The 19,139-nt window shown below is 37.5% G+C and overlaps 1 protein-coding gene across 2 annotated transcripts in view; it reads left to right on the top strand.

Annotated features, from left to right (window-relative positions):
* PALS1 (protein associated with LIN7 1, MAGUK p55 family member) overlaps positions 1-19,139 on the top strand; it is a 63,479-nt gene that overhangs the window by 11,464 nt on the left and 32,876 nt on the right. Inside the window, exons 2-3 of one of the 2 annotated variants that reach the window (XM_074909755.1) lie at positions 3,525-3,680; positions 13,335-13,421. The gene's annotated coding sequence lies outside the window, so the exon portion shown is untranslated. The remainder of the gene's footprint in view (positions 1-3,524; positions 3,681-13,334; positions 13,422-19,139) is intronic. The other variant, XM_074909754.1, reaches the window with a different exon arrangement.

Below are 19,139 nucleotides of genomic sequence, written 5' to 3'. Positions count from 1 at the left end.
AGATAATCTACATCCCCAAATTTGTTTCTGTTTCCTAAGCACCTGATGGTAAAAAGTAATGATAAAATATAGAAACTCCATCAAGACTCACAAAATCAGATGTACCTGTTTTGGTTTGACTCACGAACACAGTTGGTTGATTTGGCACTAAAGATTAAACTGAGAGACCAGACTTGCCAGTTGATTGCTCTGGGTAAATGGTGTGTGAACAGTGTTGCAGCTCTTGTAGGAGGACAGTATTTTTCTGACATTATTTGAAAAAGTGGCTGTTGTTTTATATGGTCAGGTTCCAAACAAAATGGTAAAGTCACTGTAGTGTTCTTGGCTTGTTCAAGAAAAGTTTCGGTTTTTTGGTTGGTTTGTTGGGGGTTTTTTTCCTCCCCTACTGAAAAAAATCTCAGTATGAAATGGTTCCTTAGGGCAAGAACCTGTGTTCTCACTCTGCAGAATTAGAAAGCACAATCTTGAACTTTGTTTTTTTTCCTAGCATCACACAGAGTGCATGTAACAAGTGCTCTGAGGGGTGGTGGAAAAGAAAGTAATGTGCAGAGCTGCTAATAAAAAGCCTCTATGAGGCATTAGTACAGTCACCACAGGAGCCGCTTTCCAGCAAGGGTAACAGTGCTGTTCACAGTGTACCTGCTGGATTAGAAGTTGGGCTCACCTGTTGAGCTTTTTAGAAAACTAATACTGCATCATATCTGTGCCATCCTTTTTTGATTTCTAGGCTTAGGTGAGCTCTAAAACACAAAAAAGACTTGCTTTTCTACATCTGACAAATAGAAAGTACAGAACTGCAGCATCTGCTGTTACTTTTTAACTTTCTTACTATAACAAAATTAAAATATGTCTAAAACTGGTTTTATTGGCCTAGAATGTGATATTTCAATTCTCAGTTAAAATTCTGTTTTAATAGTATTTTCAGTCTACTCAACTTTGCGTGAAAGACCATATTAAATGGCTTCATAGTTATTCTATATGGTATCTGTAGGAACAACAGTTGCCTGTCCTAGTGAGTAAAATAATTTAAGGTGGGTGCCCAGACAGTAGCCTACCACCTGGCCAGGACCCAGAGGAGCCATACTGCAGGATGTGCTGGAGCATCAGGGAGGGAGTAATCAGCTGTCTGAGAGCCCTTTTCACTTGTGATTAAAATGCAGGTGTCTGAGCTAATAAGTTGTCAAGAACTTGGAGAGCCTGGTTAGCATTGCACAGACAGATATTAAATTTAGCATGGTTTATTAACTTCAGGCCGGTTATGCTGGACCTTCACAGTGTCACTTGATTATTTTTTTGTCTCTGTCTTGCCGTCTAAATTCATATCTTCAGGCTTTGCTGTTATGCGGAGTTTTACAGTATCTTACTGCTTACTGGGAACGTTGACTAAATATTTTTGAATTGCAGATTTTAAATTTATTTTGTTTCAACCATTATACTGAGTGGCACTTGAAAATTGTGCTAGACAACTGTTTTTAATTGACCTGTGGTCACGTCAGGCCTCTTGATTACATTCATCCACCCTGTGGTGAAAAAAAAATTACTGGTTAAAAAAAAAATGTTGAGACAATCCAAGGCCCTGACACCCTTCCCCTTGAGCCAAGGAATGGAAAGAGCCAGCAGCCCTGTCCTAACAGTACTACTTAGCTGCTATAGCTGTGTGATGGGTTGACTAGAATTATCTGCATTTGGATGCCTTTTTCAGTTTATGCAGCTATTTGGATCTTTTTATGCACAGTCCATAAAATCTTGAAGTAATGACTTTTTAAAGTTGTTTATTTCTGTAAGCAAACCAGTTTTTTGCTCTAACTTTTGTTGAATAACCTGTTGTTCTTTAATTAAAAATGCACTATTCTGTAGGCTGTTTCTTATCTGTACATCCTTTCATGTGTTTCCTTACTTTGTTTCATATGTAAACCTTGTTTGCACTACTGATCTTTAGACTCTTCTGGCTCCTTTAAGAAAATGAGCAAAACCTATTCTGGGTGAAGGTATGCACTCTTTTATTTGCGCAAGAGAAAGCTGAATCCCCATAATAAATCCCCAATTTACGTTGATTGATTTATCTTAATAGAGACTAGTCTAGTTTCATTTTTGGAAGAAAGGATAAAGTATTTCCTCATAATGTGACCTAATGAATTTGAATAAATGCCACTAATGACAGATAATTAAAAATAGTCTGCAACGATTCAGGTAGACATCATGCTTAAATTATGGCCTTATATGTACTGGGTGATATTACTGAATTGCGTTCTAATCAGGTCTATAATTCTCATTTTTGCCAGAGCCCAAAAGCGCCCATTTGTAAGTGGGACACAAAAATTCTAATCCTAGTCCTAAATATATATTTGTAAATTTTTTTGGAAGCTGAGAAAGCAGATAGCATTCACTGTCATCCTGATTTTTATCTGACATGAAGGGTAAGCCTGTCTCTTTGTTTTTGTCTGTTACCTTTGGGTACTTCTCTGGGTTTGAATCATTTGTTGCTGATTACGTAGCACCATTCTGGAGTGATTTTGGATATTATTTGTTCTTTCACTTAAAATTCCATGTGCTCATGTATCTGTGAAATTTTCTTGTTACTTATTCTGATTTTATTTGGTATAAGCTGGCTTTTCTATGTGCAGTAAGAGTTGGTAAAAATGTAGCTTTTAAAAATCTGCAACTCGTCAAAAATTGCAGTTGTTTTGGCGATGGAGACACCACTGTTTTATGTACTGATGATCTCAGGTTAGAGCTTTTTTGTCCCTGAGAATAGGATGTATCTCTCTCCTGGATTTGTTTTCTGCCATTTTAGTCCAGTAAGATGGCTCATGGAGAGTTCTAGTGATGCCAAAGCCAATGTAAAATAAGTTAGGAAAGGGGTTTGGAATAAGATGACGGTAGACTCCATCTTGCAGAATCATATTCTAAGCTCAAGTGGCAAAACTGGTAGGAAGAAGTAGAGGCTGTAACTCAGGATTGCTGAGAGACGTGGATATATGTGCATGTTGAGCCATGGGTGGTATGTATTGTTGCATCCTAAAGTTTTTCAGCTGTGCTGCTCCAGTGCGTAGTGAGAATTTGCTGCTGTGAAATCTAGAAGAAATATGTTTAGGAAAACATTTTCTGTTTCGGCTGGTCAGGCCTCCTCAAATTGCTAGGCAAGAGAAGGACCAAATATTTTCAAGCTTTGCAGCAACATATACTGACTAGAGTTCTCCCTGCCTGTCAGACACTAGATCTGTATGGTTAGGGTCTGGATGAAGTTTCTCAACTGAAACCCCTTCTGTAAACCTGATGGTTCCTTGGGGTAGCTGCAGTGAAGACATGAGTATTGTGCTGTTGTTACAGCTCTGGTGCTTCACAGTGATATTCAGAGTTTTCTTTGAAAAATTTGCTGCTTTTTCCTGTTGCATATAAGGTGGATGCACCAGACCAGATTGTTACAATTTCTATGCACATAACCTTTTCAGTTTAATTTTTATCACATTTCTTATACCTGAATCAGAGAAAATACTCTTTCTTTTCATCTCCCTGTCTTACAGAGGAAAGAGTTTGTCTTCCAATGGACCACAGCTTTCACTCTTTACTATTTGTCATGGTTTGAGCCCAGAGGGCAACTGAGCAACAGGCAGCTGCTCGTTCAGTCCTTCCTCCTCAGGAATGGGAAGGAAAAAAATACAAAAGACTCGGGAATTGAGGTAAGGATGGGAAGGGATGACTCACCCATTATGGTCATGGGCAAAAGACAGATTAATTAGGGGAAGAAAAAGGGCATCAATTTAATTCAAATGCTAACAACAACACATAACAGAGTAGGACAGTGAGAAGTATTACCACATCTTGAAAACACCTTCCCCTCCACCCCTCCTTTCTTCCCAGGCTCAGTTTGCTCTTCCTCCCCCCCCACCCCCAACCTGAGCAGGGCAGGGGATGGGATTACAGTTCAGTCCCAGTGCTCCTTCCTCAGGGGAGGACTCCTCGCATTCTTCCCCTGCTCCAGCACAGGGTCCCTCTGACAGGAGACAGTCCTCCATGAACTTTCTCTGATCTGAGTCCCTCCCATGTGCCGCAGCCCTTCCTGAACTGCTCTGGCATGGATCCCCACCGTGTGTCACAGTCCTCCCAGCACCAATGTACAACAGCAGGGGCTTCCCACAGAGTCCCAGCCTTCTTCAGGCGCAGCCACCTGCTGTGGCGTGGGGTCCTGCGCGGGCTGCAGGTCGGCATCTGCTCCACTGGTGACCTCCATGGGCTGCAGGAGCACAGCCTGCCCTCTCACCACGGCCTGCAGGGAGGGTCATTTCTCCAGCACACCTCTACCGCCCCCTTCTCCTTTCTTCCACTGATCTCTGTGTTTGCAGAGGTGTCCTCCTTGCAGTTCCTCCTCCAGGTTTGCTAATCGGCTTGGCCTTGACCAGAGGTGGGTCTGACTTGGAGCCAGGGGAGGTTTGGGAAGCTTCTCACAGGGGGCCACCACTGTAGTCCCCTCCCTTGCTATCAAAGAAACCCATTACACACTTACCTGGCACACTTACTATTTGGCTGACCTCTTTGATCTGAAAATCTTCATGTAAAGACAGTGGCAGCTTCCCAAGCAGCATATAGAAATGCTGATATTGGCACTGAGCCCCATATCCAGTTAGTGCTCTTGCTGTCTGTTCTGTCATCTTAGCTTGCCCTTTGACACTGGATTCTGCTTTGTATCCAAGCAGGGAATTTAGAGTAATTCAACTTTGCTATTCTTTTGATTATGGCTTGAATGAAAATTCAGAACTGGTTTCTCCAGTTGTGAACTTCACTCCATATGATTTAGTTCTAGACTTTCCCCTTTATCCTGCTCTGCATTTTCATTGCCTTCTCTGGCTTCTCTCAGGGAAAAACAGCATCTGTCCTTGCTAGCATTCATACTGTATGCAACTTCTGGTGGTGGTCTGTGGAGCAACAAAGCAAGTCTGCCACTTTTGGGACAAAAGCACTGAGAATATTTCAAGCTGTCCTGACTGTGTCATTGATGCTGAATTGACAGTATTTTGGGCACATTTTAGTAACCGGTTTTGCTTGGGATAACTTCATAATCCTAACAGTGTTTTCCAGAATGCTTCAGGATCAGAGAGTGTTACCAATGCAGTCTTGTACAGAAGACCTATGTTAGACTACTGATTTATCTCCACCTCTAGAGTAAAACACCTGTGTATGTAGTCTCTGCATGAGTGGGCAGCATCCAGCTGTTGTGGATGAAATTATCTCACACGGTTATGGTTTAATAGCAATTCAAGATTTATTTGTGGTGTAAGATAGATTAAAGGTTAAATTTTAGCAGCACTTAATGGTTATTTGATTTAAATATTAACAAAGTTATTTGGTAAATATGTTATGATTAAAATAGCAACTTGATTACAGGTTTGAGAATAATGAGATTTGCACTAAATTACTACAAGGTATTCTGAATCTATGTATATGTATAAACACACAAAACAGAGTGGAAATGTCTGTGTATTTCACTGAATATCCAAATATCTAGACTTGTGAAGGCAAATGAGCATATGTAAACACATAGATAGATAAAGAGGTGGATGGAATAGGCTAACCTATAGTTAATAGTTCCCTCTTCTTGAGTTTGGAGCAAATACAATGTATTAATATTTGTCAGTGAGTGATAATTGAGAGTCTAGTTGTCTGACTTAACTCTGGCCTTCTCTTGACTTCGTGGGCAGATAATCTCCAGACATCAAGAAGTCTGTGCCTGAGAGGTGTCCCAGCTCAGGGGAGATGTTGGTCACAGCCTCCTGCAGTCCAGGAGAGCTCAAAGGGTCTTGCTTAGGGTTGCTATTTATAGGGTCTGAGATAAATTATTTTAGTCAGGTGCTTTTTCATTTCACCCCAGCTCAGATGCTGGAATGTTCTGGTACTTTATACCAGCTGCACAGGCCCAGAACTTGCTAGATCTTGGAGTTGTGGTATCACCCCCTTTGGGCCACAACCCAAGTACAGATGTACTAGGCTGTCAGGCAGTATTGATGGTTCTTACTGTTCTTTAAGTGGTGAGAGAGGGGGGCAGAAACCAGGTGGACCAAGGGAGTGCCTTTAATGCTCTGGTCCCCTGCTTTTGTTATTGTTCTCAAACAGTAGGAGAGGAGGGGAGGGAAATCAGGTGGGCTAAGGGAGCACCTTAATGCTCTGGTCTACTGCCTTTCCCAAGCCATCTGAGGAGTTGGCATGTTGTCTGTTCCCAAGCAACAGGGGAGGTAGGAGTCAGGAGTGTTAAGGGAGTGCCTTTATGCTCTGGTTCCCTACCTTTTCCTATTCATCTTGGGTTGGCATGGGACCCAAGGGGGAGAAATTGCACTAGGCCCAAGGAGGGGCAGGAGTTGCACCACCACACCAGGATCATCATTTTGCTGAAGGATTTACAAAGTAATACTTCCACTCAAAAGTTTGTATTTTTACAGTTATGTGAATGTGAATTTAAGAAAGTACCACCTTATGCCTAGTGTTATGGTTCTTTTCATTCCAAGGATTAGTATAGTAAAACCTGTTAAAGGCTAATTTACTGAAGGCTTTATTCTTTAACCCAAAGTAGAACTGCCAAATACACAGCTTACATTCTTAGATAAGCTCAATTATGAGAAATTTGGCTCTAGGGTTTTGAATTTAATAGCAGTTTATCTTCAGCTGGATGGCATCAGTGTGTGCTTATGAAGCTCAAATTTCTAAGAAGTTTGTTCTAAAGGAGTCAATACTATGGTTCTTTTGGAATGAAATTAAACAATGATTATTGAAGATGCTGCTACCTAAAGTGGCTATAAATGGCACTGTTTAAAGTTTATGTTGTCAAGGTTATTTTGGGTCACAGTTCTTTCTGATTCAGAAGTACCTGATGGCTGAGTTCTAAATATTGGGACAATAAAGTGTTGTGATTTTTTTTTGTAGAGATTTATTATCTGTGTTGGTGTAATGCATGTAAACGTGTTTGTAACACTGGTACTTAGAACTTGTACAAAGTTAATCTTTAGGTATTTGTTGAAGGGGTTGCGTGTGTGATCAGTTCTTCCAAGAATTGCTCAATAACTTTTTTGAGTGTATTCTTAATGTTCAGTGTCCTTTTGTGTAATACCTATACAATTTACTGCACTGAGTGGTGAAATGCAAAGATATTCTGAATTCATCAGTTGAAGGTGTTCTTCCTCTCTTCCCATTATGAAATATTTGAATTGCTGAGATATGACATCAGCACCAGGAGGAAAACTGTTGTTAGAGAACTTTTATTATTTAGCATCCATCAGATTTAAAATATAAAACTCTTAAAATATAAAATATATAATTTTTAGTATAAAATATAAAAAAATAAATATAAGATTTAAAATATGTATATGGGGATAAATGATGTCCAGATATTTTATTTATTTTCTACTTTTCTGATGAGAAACTTGTTTCAGGTTTTGTAACAATAAAAAATACACATGAAAGGTAAAGTGGGACAAATTAGTTCAAAAACTAATTTTTTAACTTGTACAGAAAACTAGGAAGACTGGCTATTACTGGCTTGTGCTTTCCATTTTCTATTGTTGTTACAATTTTCTTTATTGTAATTGGTAGTAGGTAATACTAGTAGGTAATAAGTTTATGGAACTAGTTTTACTTATCAGACACTTCAGAAAGGTCTAATGACTGGGAAAAATTTGTGGTTTTTATTTAAGAGTAATTGTGTAGTCATTAATAGAAGCATGTGTAAAGCATAGGTTAACATACCATTCACTGTTTATCCATTTCACTGGCACAGAACATTCAAGATGGTTGAGAATTTTTTTGTATAAGAAGCAAAAATTCAGTATTCAGCTTTCAACTTTGAAATTAGGGAAGGGAAAAAGGTTTTCAAGATGCTACCAAAGGAGGAGAAAGTTGGTTTTAAATACATTGAACACTACTGTTTGAAGAGTCATCTTCAGCTTCATTAATGTAAGAAATAAGAGGAAATACTTCAAGTTCAAATGCTGTGTTGGAAGTTCATTGCACTAGAAGATTCCGTCCCTGATCTTAGACAGAGAGAGGTTTCTGCTGAATTCCACCTTCGTAGGTGTTGAATCTTTGTTTCTTAGCGTGATTTGAGAGTTCTGGGGACTTGCATCATTTAGATTAGAAATGTCTTTCCCTGACTTGTGTAGTGATGTTTAATATCTTAGTTCAACAGCTCAGGTGATGACATGGTTTTCTGGACAGAATTGCTGCATCACTACATATGAAGTAAGTTTGTCTCGCTTCACATAGATAAGATTCTTACATTCCTATGAGTTTATCACAATTTTCTAATGCTTTCTTAATAAATATAACATCTGCTTTAACAAGGTTTCAGAAACTGAATGTACTTTCTTTGATTTAGCTAAAGAGTTGAACTGTGAAAGAGCTCTGCAGCCACAGTGCTTATATTCTTGAATTCAGTTTGCAGAAGTGACTATGTTCCTGTCAGGGCTTTATCTTAATTTGTGTAAGTGATTGCTAACGTTAGGCCCAAGAGTCCACTTACATTTTATAGGAGAGAAAGAGAGAGACTGTTTTCATAAGGTACAGAAAGTCTCTAATGTTATGTCTTTATAGGCTTTGTGAAGCTTTCTCATGTGCTTTTATTATGAAGTCTAATGTAGGTTATTTACAAAACATTTGATTTTCACATCCTATAGTGAAATTTTGGTAATACTTTACGTATTTTTCTCCAGGTTTTCCTCATGACCTGTCGTTTAAGTTACTAGATTGTATAAGTTTGTTCAGCAGTCTTGCCTTGTAGTATGACCAAGGAATCAGCATGAGTTCTTTAGTCATGGTTGGCATTGTTCCCATAAGTTTAACAGATCTTTGGGATAAATACTGGAAAGGTTTGAAGTAAGGGTGATTTGTAACTTATGTCCATTTCCAAGTGGTTACCTGATTGTGAATTCCATTGTATAGGTATATGTATGCCTGAGGTACTAGTACTTTTATTTCCATTAGTGTTTGACCAGTAGGTGTACTATTTTATGCCTTCTGCAAACACTCAGAAAACTAAGATTTATGGCTATGATTGCTGTCCACTGTAAAAAAAAAAAAAAAATCCTTTGTTTCCATGTCATGGATTCTCATCTAGTATGTTTATACTATTTACGCAAAGGTAATACGTTGAGAATACTACTCGAGTGTCTTCAAGTAGTGAATGTGCAGAGATGTTCAGGCTTTTCAGTAGGACCTCCTTTAATAATGCTCTCAAGACATGCATGTTAAATTTACCATTTTTGTTTGGGAGGAAATATACTTAAATATAAATGAAAGTTTTTTGGCCCTTTACACCCACAGTGTCTCAGTTTTTGCCTTTTAAGAGAAACCAGTAGGTTTTTTAACTGTCCTGTTTACATCATCATGAACAGATGCATGTGGTTGCTTTTTTTGTGGTGTGGGGTTTTTATTGTGGGTTTTGCTTGGGGTTTTTAGGATGAAAAGCTCTTTCAAAATCAGTAGCTGTTGATGAGATTTATTTTTTTCTTCAGGGGAAGTGAATGAAATCACAGAATATGGTTCCATGAGATGAGGTTCCATTGAAATTGGCTCTCTGCTGCAGACGGGGGCAGTTTCTGATTGTCTCTGTCCTCACCTCTTTATCTCCCTTGTCTCAACCACTTGCTCCTGCCCCTTGTGCATGTCCTGTCACCTTTCAGATTACTGTGAGCTGTTTTAGCATGTCACTTGGAAAACAAACAAAATTATATTATAACATTCTACAGTCTTACTGAATTAAGGTCTTTCACAGAGCAATTTGACAAGCTTCAAAGCTATCAGAGAAGGTATTGGCTGTACAACCCAAAAGTGGAGATGGTAAGGGAGCAGTCAAGAGAAAGAGTTATGAGACTGCAGTCTTCGGGAGCAGCAAACTAGCCCAGTTTAACAGTCTCAGGAATCATACTGACAGTCAGCTTCTTTTCTGGTTATTGTCATAAATGCATGAACTATGGGATCTCTGTTTGGCAGGATCTGAAAGTAGGGCACACTTGAAAGCCTAGTCAGCTTTATTCTGTGCTAGCAGTTGGGGAGTTAGCTGTGCACAAACATGAATTATGTGATTTCCCTGAAGAAATTAGTGAAATGTTCTGCAAATATTAAGTAATATGACTGATACAGTATAAAGAAACTACAGCATTTTGCAGATTCTGAACAGTTGTGTCAGTCTGCAAAATTGAGTTTGCTACTTGCCTTCATCATTTCAGGAGTGAGAAACATTCCAGCAGATTTCATGTACATGAATTCACTTGAGCATAGTTCTTCTGTGCAAAGTGCAACTCTGACCAAGTATTTCTTTGGGGATATATTCTCCATAGCTATTCACTGCATTCATCCTGGTTGAGGATGGTTTCTTCCCATAGTAGCAAGGGCTTCTGTTGTCTTTGTCTAACAGGACATCTCAGCATAGTATAATACTGAAATGGGTATCATGGAAAAAAAACCTGACATACTCTGCATGGCTGGTATGCCTTGCTTACAGTGTCCTCCAGAAGAAGCGAGTAGTGGTGATGTTAATTAGAAAACCTCCGGGAATTGTGCCCATGAAGTGAAAATCCTTCAGAAGGAAACTTCTGAAATTTATGCAGCAGGTTTTTAGGGATTGTGGAATGGTTAGTGCAATCTCAAATGAGTTTAGGAATGAAAACCTTGTGACATCTGAGACCCGAGTATCCAAAATAGTTTGTGGCTCCTCCCCCTATAACTAACTAGAGAAGTACTCAAACAAAATGTGCTTCTGAGTTTGGTGCGTATGTGACCGTTAATTCTATGAAGTGCAGAGATCATCAGTCATACAGTTTTTTGGTTTATGTTCTATATTTCAGAATCTCAATCTTCAAAAGTCTCAATTCATTTCTGTCATCATAAAAAAAAAAGTCAGAAGAACCTTACCCCTTCCCCCCACCCCATACCTGTGAGTAATAAATACATTGACAGAGCTAATCAGGTTAAATCATTAAGGACAATAATTTTTTACAAAATGAAAAATTGCATTGCTGTTACCCATTCAGATAATATTGAAAAAAAAGAGTTGAAAATAGGGCCCAAGGAGGAAGGCCACATAAAAGAGGCTAGCACATGTATCTTTGTTACATAATGTTGCAAGACTTTGCTTTTTTGAACGTGCAAAACCTATGGTTTAATCATACAAAGTTGAAAGACAGTCTTGGTCCCTCTATCTAGCCTTAGAAGACTGTTGAAGTAAGTAGCTAACATTTCAGCATTTTTGGATGAAGGCCTGCGAGGAATGTCTGTCTTCCCCTTTAGTTTAGATGATGTTTCTAAATGTGTTTATAAGATTCACCAGTTGTTGGAATATTAAAACGTAAGGAAGAAATTTTTTTTTTCCCAGAATATTGTAAATATGGCTTAAGAACAACTTGCTATGAAGGACTAAACTAATGCCATTTTGTATGAATTTCAATGTCAGATGGAACACCATGTTGAAATCTAAATTTAATTTGGAATTAGTACAGTTTTGGTTCAATTACATCTCTGAAGTGAAAGTGTCATTTACATATTAGTAATCATGAACGTTTACTATTAATACTATGTAAAACATAGCAAAGCAGTGGCAAGCATTAACATTAAAAATAACATGCTAAAAAATACAGGGATAAAAGTAGTGCAAGAGCCCAAGCCAAAAAGGATACAATTTGAAGGGGGTGGGGGAATCTTACTAGAGAACTAAAATAGTAGCAGTATTTTTAATTTCACAGAGAATATGACCACTGTTTAAAACAAGGACAGGCATGTTTACTTTTAAAACAATGAAATCTGAAGTCTTAACTGTCTGTGAATAGGTGATAAGAAATGACTGTCTCGTTATCATGCTTCTGACTGTCCTGTGAGATCTGTTAATGTGCCCTGGAATTCGAGGAATTTCTTTACTCTTCATTCGTTATGCTTGAATGTTTCTAACGTTTGGAATAACTGCTAAATTAAGATAATTATTTTTTTCTTTCAGTGTTCTATCATCTTTTCATTGCAGCCTGTAGACATCCGTGTTATCCACTCATATTGATGTATAAAATGTTTTGTGTCGAGCAGGGATTGTTGGCACTAAAAGACTTGATTAGATCTGGGTATTTAAATGTATGCATAGTTGCAGCCTATTAATCTAAGCTATAGTGGGATGCTCGGATAGTAAATCTCTGTGCTGGTGTGGGGCAGTGTGGGTGTCAGACCATTTAAGGAGCTATAGTATTGGTTGTTTTGGTGATCTACTTTTTGAAACTGAGTGTATTTCTTTTTTCAGGTTTTCATTAATTGGTGTAGAGACTGCCCTCTGCTGTGCTGTGCTCTTCACCTAAAGTAGAATTTAGGTCTTGTCAGCACTAGGAGTTGCTCATAAATGTTCAAAAGGTATTAAACTATGTCAGAGTTTTATTGATGATGCAGATGGCAAAATATAAACAAAAGTTAAATACAGTTATTCAGTTTAAAAATATGCTTAAATGAGCTTGGTAAAAGTCTTAACATTCTATCTAGATGTGATTTTTAGCAGTAAGCTTATTGAAGCCTACTCTGATTTGTTTCTGTCATTCCCTCTCCCCAGTACATTTGTTGTCACCCCTGTAGAAACTTTAAAGTCCATTTTTCATTTGGTCTAAAAAGTAGAAATTAAACAACGGTAATGTGTAAGTGGTAGTGTATATTTACAACAAAGGGAATTGTGGCATATGTTTATCCCTAGTGTTTTGAACAGTTGTTTTTAATCTCCATCAACTATTGAAGCATTTTAATTATTTGTGTAACCGAGAAAAAAAGCATTTATACTGCAGTGGAAATCAGATTTGTTAAGACTAAAGAAAGCTTCCTTTGCAGTGGTTCTGCTTTGACCTGTGCTATCATTTTTAACTGATTAAAGGAGCTCACTATTGAGATACTAATCAAGGAAGATTGCTGCTAATAGAGCATGCATTATGTGCTTTTCACGGAGAGATTGGTAAGAATTTAAATAAGATTCAAGCGTTCCTCCCTCTTCATATGACTGCTGTGTTATTTCTTTTGTAAAAATCAGCCTGTTCAATTTCTTAAAACTTAGATTGTGCTTAATCTAAGGGCATTACTTTCTTTAGACCTGAAAGAGCTAGAATATATTATCAGAAGTAATCTACTGTGGTGTATCTTATGTATCTCTTAAATTGATTTCACTCACCTGAATCACTGGAGCTATGTGCTTTCTAGTGATGGCTGCAAGTTGAAGTTCACCACTGCTGCACATGGAGAGGTTTTAGCCATCTGCTGACTGAGCTTGATAGAACTTGCAAAAAGTGTTTTGGTTTTTTTTCCTCTGTGTTTGAGTAATTGTCTCTATTTCCAACAAACAGGGTTGGAAGACCGGCTGCCACGGTCTCGCAATCAGGGGAGCAGCAGCAGAGCAAGGCGAGGAACGCGTCGCATGGCTGGCCTGTGATGTAAGTCCTGCTGCTCGCGGCCTGAGTGCAGCCTGAACAAAGCTGTGGCTGCATGAGAATCGACAGTACTTCTGTCCCGGGGGGTAAGGCCGAGGCCGGCAAATGGGGGGCTGCAGCTGCTGCCCCAGGGAGTCCTGGCACCAGGGGAGCTGGAGCGGGAGGGAACATCACCTCCCTGGGCCGGATGAGTGACCAGCTACTATTTTGGACATTCGGCAATGAAGAGGAGTGCTTTAATTAGTGATAACAATTACAAATCTTGCATTTCTGCTTTAATTTTGAGGCAGCAAGAATTGTTTATTCATACTCCATTGTCTATCACACTGGGTAATTAAATTAAACATGGCCTCTTAGAAATCTATCTAATAGTCTGATGTGACTAAAAGTTACAACAGTGACTGAAGCAAGAAGAATGTTGTGTGACATTGAATATTTATACAAAACAATCTTTGGATGTACCTTAGAAAGCAATTTATATGCTTCTGCAGTGAAACAGATTAAAATCCACTCTTGTTTGTCATGAACGAATACACAGTGAAATTGTGATATATACTCTGTCCTAATTTAATTTATTTTGTGCATAAAAATTGCAAAGGTATCTTGCATATATTTTACTGCAAAGGTACTTTTGCATATATATTTACTACAGAGAAGTGTGAGTGATGTGGCTGTTGATTGACATGATATACTCTTGCGTTGGTCCATGTTTTTCATGGAAGTCACTTTGTTCTTATCTATTCTGTAGGTAGTAGCCCCCATTCTGAAGTGGATAGTGTAGACTGGCCAGTTCTTGAGCTGTGACTGGTTTGATTGTTGCCACTGCATCGACAGATAAACAAGCCTAATAAAATTAAATGTGTATTAAATAGACCACAGTTCTTAAGTGTAATACCAATGTGATTCAAAAATGTGCTTACAATTTCCTGTGTTTGCATGATGAGCAATTTGTTTATACAATTTATAAAATTGTAATCTAACCTTAGCATCTGAATTTTCAGTTTCATCAGTTTCTCTGTGCTTTAAGGTTGCAAGTTAACATTGTTATTGCTCTTGTACAAATGTAACTTAGAAAGCAGTAACAATGAAAACTACTTTCCTTTTGAGGGCTGAGTCCTTTTTGCTTTTGAACCATGTCTTGAACATTTAAGTGAGCATGGAATGTTAAAACCTCTTGGCATGTATGAAAGCCCTTTGAAATACACGTGTTGAACTGAGTTACTTTGCTTGACAGGTTTTATAATGAACTCTGTTCTGAAATTATTAAAAATAAGTCAAGTGGATATTAAAAGGTTTTCTTTTAATATCAAGACTGTGCTAGAGCGTCTAATTAGAGGAAATAATGTCAATTATTGCAGAATTAAAAAACCCAAGCAAACCATACAAGAAGTTGCAGTCTTGAGTGTATTACAAAGCTAGTGTAAAGAATTCTTTTTTCTATTACAGAATTTTTTTAATTTAGAAAAATAGGATCAAGGTGTCGTATGTTTTCTAACTTGCTTTTGAAAAACATTAGGATGTTACAGTCTGTACTGGGTATTTCAGGTACTATTAACCTCCATAGGAGATATTTGTGAAGTATTATCTACCATAAACTCCAATCTAGCTCCCATCATGTAGTGGTTAATTTTATGCTGTGCAGCATGGTTTGTGTTTTTCTTTATGTAATTGGCTTCCAAGTATGTTTATTTCAGTGAACCCGCAAGATTCTGCTGAAGAAATAAATTATGCTTGGGAGATAAGAGCTGGGAATTTTTTTTTTCCCTACACCAAACTTCCATTTGTGGAATTAAAGTGTTTTATTTTCCGATTTTTATGACTTAGGTTTTGCTTGCTTAGAAATCTGAAGTACTGAGTAAAAATATACCAGAAGACTCACCATATGTGAGCCATTAATAATACGTAGTAGAGATCTCTAGCATAATTTTATGCTCATATTTTGTTAGTAATTCAGATATCAGGAAGCATCTTGTATGTGATTTTAATCTAACTTTTAATTCCCTTCAGCAACCTAGAATTCATCTTCCAGTTGTTTTTAATGAATATTTTAATATACTGACTGTCATAATATATGGCTTTCAGCTGATGATAAAACCTTTGCACTGTGCCTGATGTTAAATAGCATTTCTTGCGTTTATGATAAAACTACAGATGTAGGTTGGACTTTTATACTTTCAGCTGTGCCAAAACTAATGAAATTCAGTTGGAGGTGAGCGTTGAACTCCCTTGCAGTCATTCAGAATTTAGAGCTGTAATGAATATTAAAAAGGGAACTATCAAGTCTAATCATACTTCTAGCATTGAAAGAAATTTTAAACACCACCAAAATGTAACACAAAACCTCAGCCTCCAGAAAATGTCATTTTTGCTCTTTGGAAGTTGCTGAAGCAAAACAAATTTAATTTTAGTCTACAGAATTTAGTTGTTGAAGCAATTAGGATTGCTATGCACACCAGCCACAGTCCCCAGGAAGCAAGTGAAAACTTAAACCACCTTAAGCACTTCTGTTTCTGTCCCTGTCTATATCTATCTTATAATAGCATCTGTCTTATAAACTAAGATGATTGCATTTATGTATGTTTATTCCTTGACAGACCTTTGGTGGTCTGTGCTTTGTTTAGTGTATTCAGGGTGGTTGAAGAGATAATAGAACCCTGACATTATTAGGGGTCAGTATGAAGAATGATGTGTGGCTTGTAAAACACAGTATTTCTGAGAACAGTAAGTATAGTTAGCAAGACAGTAGTTACGTGTTTTTCTTTAATTTTGCTGTTTTGAACTTGCACCAGAAATATTTGTTTGCTGCTCATAATTACTTCAGAGTGAAATTCTTGTGTGGTGCCTGATGGTGACCTGAGTGACTGAAATGCTCTTTCTTAATAGCTGTACTTATGTTAGCTGTTTATACAAACGCTCCTCTGTAGGGCAAAAATTTGAACAGTAAAAGTATTCTGTGAAGAAGAGACTTTCACATGTGCTTTCCAGGACTATTTTGGTAAGACTTGTGATATGAAGTTAGACAGAAAACAGTCATAAATCTGTTTTATTTGGAAAGATCTATGTAACATGTGGAAGTGCTGAGGTTCCTCTGTTAGATACCAGTAGTTCAAAAGAAGACAGTCAAAGCCACAATTTAACCCTATTATACTTTGAGTAACCAGATTCTGTGTAACATAGAGACTTCTACATATTTAAAAAGTATAAAAACTGCTAATACCGAGTTCTAAAGTGGAAAAGAATTCTGTTAATGATAAATATTACTCTATTTTATATATGATGTAGTAAAAATCATTGAGTATGTTTGAGTAAATTTTCCTCGTTAGTATAAGAATTAGTGTAACAAAATAAGCTTCTCTAAGGCTGAAAAAGCTGGTTTATTGGATGATCCACAACTTGCAGAGAGCAACCTTCCCTTATTGTTATTATCTTGGGATTTTTAAAATTGCAAAAGAAACCTTCAGAAAGAAAAGTCAAGAAAACTGTTTCTGAAATTACTCATCATAAGACTTTTGATGCCATACTTATTGGTTAGAATAAAATTTTCTGTTCCTGGTGCCTGCCTCAAGCTGAATCTTATTTTAACCTCAGCTACACCACACCTTAATTTGAGGACCAAGTTAACATTTTATCAGTGTCAAATTTTAAATTCCTTAGGACCATTGTAGAGAGGGACTTCAGAGCTTATCTGACTTTTTCCTTATGTGCTTATTTTATTTGTTGCAATTGGGCAGTACCATTTTTCCAAAACTGTTGAAGATGATTTGTGATGTCTGAAGCAGACTTGAGACATCAGAAGAACAGTGGGCTTAGGTTTGGAAGGAGTTATCCATTATCAGAAGTTCCTTGATTAAAGGAAGTTCTTTGAGCATTCCAGACTTGCAGTGTGCCTGTGCTTTTATGGGTTACCAACGAGTTATATCTGGGGGGATCAGGTTTTTATGGACTTGGTTTGATATTTCGGTAATGTCAAACTTTAGGCTGCCTGATAAGTGATATTTCATATTATCTTTTGTATTATCTGAGTTTGATTACTTTGCCTGTACTGTTTATTGCTTGCTTCAGACACATCTAACTTTCTGGGATATCAAAAATACTTTCTATTTAAAATGCTCCTAAAACTCTCTTAAATTTTGATACCAGTTTAGTGAATATTGCTGTTGAAGTGTGACTGCAGGAGAACTACAGGATTTTCTGTAACTTTTCTTTGTTTCCTCTTAACTGACTTACCTCAGATCTTAAATACTGGAAGTGAGCAGCTGTTAGCACAGGTCACTTAAATGTCTTGGTTACTCTGCTCCAAGAATTTATATGCCCTTTGCATCTTGCATGGACCTTATACTGAAAATGTAAGCAATGTTGCTAAAGGTTGCCTATTAGTAGTATTTACCTCAGACTGTATTTTTGTTTCTCTGGTCTTCAGTGCTTATTACTAAAGAGATTTAAAACCTTCTCATTCTATATACAGATAACGTGAGATTTTGCTGTGCCCTTTTTCTGACTTAACCTCAAAAGATACTCTTTGTCTTAGGTAGCTAGTACTTTTGACAGAGGAAATATAGATAATTCCACCTTAAATTTTTGATGAGTTATTAAATATTGGCCATCAACTTCATTTTCTGATGTGTAGATTCTTTAGTGAGTGTGACATCATTTAGCTTACACATGATTGAGTGTTATGGTAGTATTTTTAAAGTTGCGATTTACTTCTTGGATATCCTCAGATAGTGGTTTTGACTTCTTTAGTGCTGAGTAAATGGATATTAATCCTTCCCCCAAATTGTTTTGACACCTGTTAGTTGTACCATATGGACTGAGGAATGTGAGTTTTCTTTCAGCTTGTCAGAGGTGGAAAAAAGATGAATGTAACTTTTTAAAAGCTTTAGTCTTTAGACAAGTTATGGCCAGTACAATGTGGATGAAAGAGAATTTGAATTATCGTCCACAGTTAAATTAGTGCTTTTTGCAATTTTATTGTACCCAGTGAAACTTCCATTTTTTGGGACTGGTATTTCTGTACAGTGAAATTGCCTTTACAGGAGGGGAAACGGGGCTTTCCGAGGATGGTTTTTTTAAATTGTTACCTGCCTTTCTCTGAATTTCAGAGACCTTTTTTTGATATGGTACTTTATATAACCCTGTCTGAATGCCAACTTTATTCTTCGAAAAGCTGCTCTTTTTAAGTTGGGCACTAACTGAAAGTTTTACAGGCGCCAAATAATTGTGCGGTACCTGCAGTGCTAGCCCCACTACTGTGCAGCTCTTGATGGGCTTATTTTGTTGTCTGTATTTTTTCGGAATGTGGGAATGTTGAGCATTGAAATAATTTTTACATATCGGTGCGGTGTGAGTAAGTATCTTTCAAAGGCAAAAAAATTTTACTATCATAGAAATGCTTTAATAGACTTCTTAAAAGATCTTAGTAATAACTGGTAGCAGTGGCTAGACAGGAAAAAAAGAAATAGAATTGTTTTGGTATTGCTGTGTGAGCTGTATGGTACTCCTTACAAAGATTAAAAGCTGTACTTACTTAGAATTGCAAGCTGGCAGAAACTTGTGTAGGAGTTCTTATTGCTGTTCCTCCAAAACAGTACTATTGATATTTAATTTTCCACTTAATTACAACGCAAGCATCTTTCCCTTCCTCCTCCAAGCACAAACATTTGGTTTAAGAAAGTTGGTTGGTTTGGGGTTTTTTGGTCTTGGTACTTCCAGTGTATAATA

This window comes from Athene noctua, chromosome 6 (genome assembly GCF_965140245.1).
Source record: "Athene noctua chromosome 6, bAthNoc1.hap1.1, whole genome shotgun sequence".
NCBI classification, from domain to species: domain Eukaryota; kingdom Metazoa; phylum Chordata; class Aves; order Strigiformes; family Strigidae; genus Athene; species Athene noctua.
Note: the sequence above shows the minus strand (reverse complement) of the source record. Positions and strands in the feature narration are given on the sequence as shown.